General features: G+C 31.7%; 1 pseudogene; it reads right to left on the bottom strand.

The window, feature by feature from the left end:
* Positions 1–1,886: 1,886 nt before the first annotated feature.
* LOC105139968 (40S ribosomal protein S9-2-like) lies at positions 1,887–4,611 on the bottom strand (annotated as a pseudogene).
* Between the last annotated feature and the right edge of the window lie 2,421 nt (positions 4,612–7,032).

Genomic DNA, 7,032 nt, shown 5'->3' on the forward strand with positions numbered 1-7,032 from the left:
GCAACATATCTTTATCCATCAAATGACATAAAAACATAATTTTTGCCCTTGTAAACTCATATTTTTCTCTGTTTACATACATTTTATATTCCTTCAACCTACCTAACCTTTGAAATATGTATTATGTGGTCTCTCACACTCCTACTATAGATTACAATATCATCTAGATAAACCACAACAAAATAATCTAAGTATTCATATAACTCATTCATTAAGTTGCAAAATATAGCTAGGGTATTTTTTAAATCAATAGGAATTGTAAAAAACTCGCATGCATCATACCTTGTTAAACACATTATTTTTTATTCATCTCCCTCAACAATCCTCACTTGCCAATAACCTAATCGCAAATCCAACTTTGCGAAGATAGACGCTCCACTTAGACTCTCCTTCAAGTCTTGAATCAGATGCTCTATATATTTGTTCTTGATAGTCACCTTATTTAGTGCTTGGTAATCAACACACATCCTAAGGCTTTCATCTGTCTTCTTCGAAAACAAAACAAGAGCACCATAAAGAGCTTTGGAAGGTTGAGTGAATCCAATGTCAATCAATTGGAAGGTTGAGTGAATCCAATGTCAATTAACTCTCCCACTGTTTTCTCAATTCAACCAACTCCATAAGTGACTACGGTATGAGGGTAAGATGGTGGTGTTGCTCCTACAACCAACTCAATTCAGTGATCAACACCCCTTCTAAATAGATGTTTTTTCAACAACTTTAAAAGCATTACATACTCATTTTGTCCAGGCACTTATGCAGTAGGCACTCGACACCTCACCACTCTGGTCCAATTTCTTATTCATTATTCTAGTAATGAAGACTTCCTCACAATTACTTATTGCTTTGTTAATAGAAATGGTTGAAAACTGTGTTTTTCCTTTCATTGATGTTGTTAACCATCAAAAACTCACGATAAGAACAAAATAAAGGCATACCTCATTAGCAACCATGATACCGTCAAGGGGTATGATGACATTAGAGTAACCTTTGCTTCTTCAAACCAAGGGTGAAATCAAAGTCTATTGAAATTCACCATCAAGAAATCCTACTTCCCCCTCAGTCAATCCAAAACCAAAGATTATATGTCGTGCTAGTATCGTATGCCTTAACATTCAATGCGCTCATGATAATAAGGTGATAATAGGGTTGTTATTCAATTGCAAGTCAAGCTCTTTATTTAAATTATTATACTAAATTTAATAGTTTTTATTTAAATTAATTAATTAATTTTGCATGAACTAATTAATTAATTTTGATAAACTATAAAAATTAAGTTTTCATTAACTCAAAATAGAAGAGGGAAAGGATAAAAATAAATTATTCTAAAACTTCAAATCAAAATTAAACTGAAAGGTTTTTAAAGCTTATGGCTTGAACTTTAAATTTGATATTGCATTGGATAGTTTCATAGATTGGATAAATTTGAAGGTTAATGGTGGAGAAATAAATTAGAAAAGGGAATGAAAGATAATAAATATTAAATGTTTTAGTTGGAGGAGAGGATGGAGTAACAAATAAAGTTACTTAAGCTATACTTAATTTAGTAGTTTTTTTAATTTAAATTTTATTTAAATAACATCTTTCCAATTTTTCATATTATCAACTCAAATTCTCTTATTTTCTATTTTAAAAAATAAATAAATTGAAAACAAACATGAAAATGAGGAAAATAATAATGACAAATGAATGATACTTTTTGAAACTAGGGCTAATTTTTTTTTTTTTTGTGTTTTAAATTATTTTGATGTACTAATATAAAAAATAAATTTTAAAAAATAAAAAACATTATTTAAATATATTTACAATTAAAAAACACTTTGTCAAAATACAACCTTATTAAACCGCCCTCATAAGGCCTCATAAAAGAAGAGGCAGTTAATGTATTTGACAGAAAAAAGCAGATCTGCATTAGACCTTATTTTTTTGCTAGTAAACAAAATCATGTTCTAGTTCGAATACAACCAAATATGCTTATGAAAATTTAGTTAAAAAGGGACTGAAAAAAAGGTTCTGAGAGATACTAGCCTACTATTCAGGTATTCATTTCTCATCCTCTTCATCACCATCTCCACCAGAAGCCTTCTTGGCAGCAGCCTTCTGATTCTTTCTCTTCACTCTTCCAGGACAACCACCTCCAAGTGGACTTGCCATAGAGAAATCAATGTGTTTCTGGGAGTCAACCCTCACCATAAAAGATGGAATGTTAACAGCCTGCCTTCCAACCCCGAGAATAAAATTAATAAAAATCAGCATTGGAAGAAAAACACTTACCTCAGCATCTTCCAACAAAATTCTCCTACTATTACTAGGGGATAAACAATCCAAAGTAAGCAGAGCATTGGCAACCAAAAGTTTGATCCAGAATGAGGCATTTCTCACTCACAATCTTCCATTTCTAATATAGCGCTTCCTCACTATAGTAACAGAAAAATCCCCATGTAAGAAAGATGATAAATTGACCATTGTGGTAATACCAATGAATTATCAGAGTCTGATTATCATATTTCTCGTAGAAAGAAAACCTGTAGATTAGTTCTTCATATATGCGTCGATGTATAAAATTGAATTATTAACGTACTAAAAATGGGTTGTGGATTTGCAGATTTTAGGCTCCCAGTTAAGAACAAGCCTATATGACACATACAGAAAACCAAAAGAGGTAAAACACCAGGGGCAATAAAATATGTACAGCGATAATTCCAGTCGAGCTCATTGATGACAAGGAACAAATGCATTGCTCACCACTGTATTGGCACCTCTCCAATTTTTTGAAAGCTCTGAAAACAATGGCAAAAGGAGGAACTCCACAAAACAAATGGCATTGGAGAGTAGGGTACATGGAAAGTAACTTGTTATGCTGTGCTTAGTTGAAGAAACAAGAGTAAAATCTATTTAATATGAAATAGATATTTTGGTATTTAAACCACAACTTTACTTAATCCAGATTAAGTAAAGTTTATGACAATAAAAAAAAACAACAGGGCAATCTTACATGCCTAAATTTAGAAATGCTGTAAAGCCCTTTTTTTTCTAATCTGTCAATTTGATGATAAAATACTCGCATTAATCAACAGTCACTCATCTACATTTGCCCCGCTAGTAGCAAGTACCTTAATTAAAAAACAGCAACCAAAGAGGAGCATAGAACAACATTAACACGGTACGCGACTAAAGAAAAAGAGCAACTACTGTCCACAAAGACACTTTATTAAGCAAACAACCAAATTGTATACAATAAAAATAATGTAAGAAACAACAACATTATTCTAGCAAACAAAAAATAACTAATTTTACCTAATGTGCCTCTGCTTGATGAGCACGCGAGCATGGTGAATAGACTTCGCCATGCCAGCCTTGAACAAAAGGGTTTGGAGGCGACGCTCAAGGAAGCTCTCAACAGTGAGGGCCAGGACATAATCAAGCTTGTTCTGGTTCTCCTCCAGAAGACCATACCTGTTCATCCTGCGGAGAAGGGCTTCACCTTCAAATATTCAGCATGGATTCTTCTCATCCAGGGTGAGAAGCGTTCTTGCAGCATTATGGATGCAGCTCAGGGCATACTGAACCCTCCATAACTCCTTAGCACGGATCCCATACTCTCCAACAAGTTTCAGCTCGGCGTCCAATGGTTACTTCTCATATGGACGCCGTGGCTTCTTGAAAGTCTTCCCATCTAGAACCACCCAAATGGCACATTCAAATTAATGACAGAAAAACAAGATCACACAAATTAAAAGCTATTTTAAGCTTTTGATGAAGAATAAAAGGGGATAAAAATAAAAGGTAATAAGTTTCTAAGATTTGTCCTGGATCAGAAGATCAAATGAGCTGCTGACCCAAACTCAAATCTATTAAAAATAAAAGGTCGATTACTTAGGTTTCGATTTATTGTTAAAAAAGAGAAGATATCTTGCAACGCAATGTCGAGTAGATAACAATTTGACATATTTAAGACTTGGCATTCATAATCAATTTCTAATAAACAAAATCAACTAGAACATCACGATGCTTCCAAACAACTGATACAGAGTTACTCAACTTCTAATAAACAAAATCATATTTACTACCTGGCATTCATAATCAATTTTCAAATCTAGTGTTTTGTCTGTCCTGAATAATTAGCAGACAAAATGCCTGTCTCACAAAAAATCACGCGATCTAAGACCATTGCATTGCTACCATTATCAGGTTAAAATTATGATCTTTCAGGCTTGGGTATTCATTCTCATCTGATTTTTTCTTTTTTTAAGAAAAAAGCACAGAATCAGATAAAATTCAATCTTACAAAACGATATTATGTGCGAAGACGGCGACTAATGGTATCCACAAAAATAATTAGAGCCAAGAGGATGTAAGGAAGAAAAAATATTCAAGATTCACCCAGATATCCAACTAAGCATTACAAACGCCTAAAACAGATTAGGGAGGTAGCGACATAGACAACGAAGGTACACAGTTTCTGTAAAAATTGACGTGAACCATGGTTTAGTCGGCTTGTCTTCAAGAGAGCAGACTGAATGGAGATCAACAAAGAAGACCTGCAAACCTTAATGAGCTTTTTCGAGGAATGGAGTGCCAGAAGCGCATGGGCTTCACTTAAACTGAGCTTGGATTTCAAAATAATCTCTTTGGGTTCTCTCCGAAACCACTACTAGGCAAAAAAATTTGGACATGTTAAATAATAGAAAATAATATATCCTAACAAAGATTTTATTTAGAGTAAAAAAAATAAATTCTAGCGTGCGCTCAGATAAGTAAAAAAAATAAAATCTGTCACTTAAGTTGTATATTTGATACCGACATCTAGGAGGAAGAAAAAAAAATCAAAAATCAATTAAATTAAAAAACTAGAAAAAATAATTAAAAAAATTAAAAAATAAAAAAATCAATTAAAATATTTTAAAAAACCGACTTTTTTGGTTTCGGTTGCATAAGCCTAAAACCAAAAAACCAAACCAAAAAAATCAATTAAAATATTTTAAAAAACTGACTTTTTTGGTTTCGATTGCATAGGCCTGAAACCAAAAAACCAAACCAAACCGGAATTAATAAAAAAATCAAACTAAAAAAACCATGCTAAACCGAAACCAAACTCATTAGAAATTAAAAAAAAAAAACCAACAAAATATAGTTTTTTATTTTTAATATAAAATAATCGAACCGAACCAAAACTAAACTAAAACCGAACCGAACCAAAAACTAGTCGGTTTTTTATTTTTAATATAAAATAATCGAATCGAACCAAAACTAGTTGGTTGGGTAATGGTTTTTGTTCTAAAATAACCAAACTGAACCGAAACCGGTCGGTTTGAATCAGTTTTGATTTTTTTAGAAAATAAATTCGATTTGGTTATTTTTTAGGTAAAAACCGAACTGAAAATTATTACCTCTATCGGTATCATTGACATAACCAAAAGATTGATGTCTTCTTCCAAGTGCAGAAGTGTCAAAATAATAAATAACCCAACAAGATTAGGGTTAAATCACGAGGAGGTTAATTGTATAAATTATAAACAACAATAATACAACAACAACAATAAATAGTAAAAGTAATAAAGAAGAAGAAGTTGATGAGAATTTTGAGATGGAAGATCAATGTGAGAATCAAACAATAATAAAAATAATTATTAAGGTTAGAGGATTCACTAATGGTATTTCAAACAAGTATAGTATAAACTCTTTTTATTACTCAATTGAAAACCACACACAAAAAAGGTTCTAATCGAATTATAAGTTGTTAACATGATTACATTAGTTATCTTATTCGAATAATGTCAATACTTGTAAATATTGTCAGGTATTCATGATTATAACTTATATTAACAACAAATCAAGTTCCTTTCATAGCACCAATGTCGGTTATACTATACGATTGGATTATGAAAGTATCAAGTATTTATTGTACCAAGTGTTATATAACACAAATCTAGACTAACTATTTAATTAGTATTTAAAAGTGCATTTTTATCAAGGTTTTATATCATCATTTTGCACTTGAAGTATCAATAACTCCTTAACTAAAGCATGTTTTATAATAATATATCTGACAATATAAGATAACTTTAATTTATGATAAATATTCATTTTAAATGTTGGCCTATCACATAAATGAAAGGATTGATTAATGACTTTAAGAATTGAAATTGAAAGGACAAAGAGATGGCCAGACTTAGAAAAAATATGCTGGTGTAGTCCAAGCTAGAACACTGTTCGGTAATTGGGTCATATCTGGAGCTATAGATCTCGGATTTAGATCTACTTTATATGGATGGAAAGATAAGATATAGGCCTAAAACTTTCATATGGAGCCCAAGTTTAAAAAGGCCAATTTCAACTCCAAATTGTAGCAACAACAAAGAAGTCTGAATCTGTCCTCCAGTCCGAGCACTGTTCAGTGTTTAGCCCATATTTGGAGTTCTAGAAGTCCAAATGACCTCAATATTTTACCCTAGAAAACAGAGACAATTTCCTATAACTTTCATGTTTTCAAGTGGTTCCAATTTTGACATTATCAATAATATTTTGGGCAAACAAGAAAAGATAAGGATTGTCACCAAGTCAAGAGTTGGCCACCCGCTCATTAATAAGTCATCAAATCAATAGTTTCTAATTTTGGCCTATAAAAGGAGGCATTTGCCATACATTTAGGCATCTTGGTTTCCAGATCAAGATCATGCTCTTGCTTTCTCTCTTTGTATTTTTTGTATTGCTTATGCTTTGCTTTCATTAATAACAAGTTTGTACCTTTCATTTCATTTTCTTTACTTAGTTAACTTTTATCTTATTTATGTTCTTATTTTATTTATTTATTTTTCTTTCTTTCATTATGTTTAGCAAAGTTTATTATGTCAAGGTGAAAAGGTTACACTAATAGTGTAAAAACAAGTATAATGTAAACTCAATATGGATTTTAATGTTTGATGCTAACATGTTTTGTATTTGTTATCTTGTTCACTCTTTAATACTTTGCTTGTCAAATGACTAATCTTGATTTATGTTGTATAACACTTGGTACAACAAATACTTGGC

Source organism: Populus euphratica, unplaced genomic scaffold (genome assembly GCF_000495115.2).
Source record: "Populus euphratica unplaced genomic scaffold, PopEup_1.0 scaffold113.1, whole genome shotgun sequence".
Taxonomy (NCBI): domain Eukaryota; kingdom Viridiplantae; phylum Streptophyta; class Magnoliopsida; order Malpighiales; family Salicaceae; genus Populus; species Populus euphratica.